The sequence below is a fragment of the Phoca vitulina genome, unplaced genomic scaffold (assembly GCF_004348235.1).
Source record: "Phoca vitulina isolate PV1807 unplaced genomic scaffold, GSC_HSeal_1.0 scaffold1, whole genome shotgun sequence".
In the NCBI taxonomy this organism is placed as follows: domain Eukaryota; kingdom Metazoa; phylum Chordata; class Mammalia; order Carnivora; family Phocidae; genus Phoca; species Phoca vitulina.
In genome coordinates, this window is record NW_022589704.1 from 45663280 (window position 1) to 45665250 (window position 1971).

General features: G+C 37.9%; 1 pseudogene; it reads left to right on the top strand.

The window, feature by feature from the left end:
• The first annotated feature begins 794 nt into the window (after positions 1-794).
• Positions 795-1273, top strand: LOC116640979 (annotated as a pseudogene).
• The last annotated feature ends 698 nt before the right edge of the window (positions 1274-1971 follow it).

A 1971-nucleotide genomic window follows, 5' to 3' on the forward strand; every position in this document is an offset into this window, starting at 1 on the left:
TATCTCAAAAAATACATTAGCATATTGAATATAATGAAGAACAATTGCTAACTCTTAGTTTAAATATGCCTGAACTAACTAACTTTTGCTGAATCTCTTACAGGATTGGCATTGACACAGACCTTGAAGCTTTCATGTCTTTTAGAACCCAGGGTGATGTAGTAAATCAGCTGTGCATTAGATAATATAAGGTATGTGGGAATGAAGTTCCCCAAACTCTGAATGGATTATTTATAGTGCCTGCTAGGTACAGAGGATAGTTTATTTATTTATTTATTTTTTAAGATTTTATTTATTTATTTGAGAGAGAGAGAGAATGAGAGACAGAGAGCATGAGAGGGAGGAGGGTCAGAAGGAGAAGCAGACTCCCTGCCGAGCAGGGAGCCCGATGCGGGACTCGATTCCGGGACTCCAGGATCATGACCCGAGCCGAAGGCAGTCACTTAACCAACTGAGCCACCCAGGCGCCCCAGAGGACAGTTTAATTCATTTAACCACGAGGCTTTTTTCCTGACTAGAAGATTTATTTTTAACACCTTTAAAAATGGTGAAAATAGGTTTCCAGATACTAATACCAAAATCACAATAGCCCACAGCAAGGGATATAAAGATTACTTCTTGAAGTTTATTGCCACTAACAAAATACTAAAAGTTTACCAAAGTTAATTTTTTAAATTTAAAGAAATCCAATGAATAAATAATACAGTGATTCTTGGGGGCGGGGGAAGGAAACACTGTATGGTATTTTTTTATAGTTAAAATGTTTTCTGCTTTTTTTTCAGGCAGCCAGGAAGATGGTGGATATTGAGACTGAGCGTGCCTACCAAAAACAGCCAACCATCTTTCAAAATAAGAGGAGGGTCCTGCTTGGAGAAACTGGCAAGGACAAGCTCCTCCTGTACTACAAAAACATCGGTCTGGGCTTTAAGATGCTCAAGGAGGTCATGGAGGGCACCCATATTGACAAGAAATGCCCCTTTACTGGTAATGTCTCCATCTGAGGGTGGATTCTGTCTGGTGTGGTGACCAAGATGAAGACGCAGAAGACCAGTGTCATCCATGGAGACTACTTCCACTATATCTGCAAGTACAACTGCTTTGAGAATCACCACAAGATCATGTCTGTGCACCTGTCCCCTGCTTCAGGGATGTTCAGATCGCTTCAAGGATTGCCACAGTGGGCAAGTGCTGGCCCTTGAGCAAGACTGTGTGCATTTTTGTGCTCAAAGTCATGAAGGATCCTGGCACCAAGAAGTGATTCTAGAAGTTCTGAGACTAGGCATCTGCCCACACCCCCAAGAAAATAAAGTCATTTTCCCAATTAAAAAAAAAAAAAAAGTTTTCCAAATGAAACACTTCTAATAGATTTGAGAGTTTCCAAAAGACATCCCCAACTTCCATTCTCTGACCAACATTGGTTTCTGTATTTGGTATTTAATTGTATTCCACAATTTGGAAGGCATAGAGGGGTATAATATAAGTATGGTGTAGTATGGAAGTAAATCTCTGCATGTATGTAGTATAAGAGCTGTAAATTAAAATTTCAATGTGGTCCTGTTGGCTTTTTTTCCAGCTAGCATATTCCACTGGCTGCACATAAATTAGTCCCAAATCACAGCCTGATTAATAATCTCCACATTGTATCTATTCAATCATGGATGGTAACAGTATATAAAATGTAAAACATTTGATAAGTTATTTTCAAGTACACTGAATAATACAAATATTCTCATACTTGTAGAGAGTGATTAGTGACACCAGAAGAAAAGCAAATGTCCATCATTTAATCAAGAGTTCCAGGGTAGTACTTTAATTTTTTCACAACTTATTAACAAAGACTCTATGTTATTTAGTGTGTGCTACTGGTTTTCAATATTGAAAAAATATTACAAATAGCTTCTATATTTGCTATAGTTAAGTATAAGGAGTATAAGTAAGTACAAGGAGTCTATTGAAGTTTTCCCCAACTTA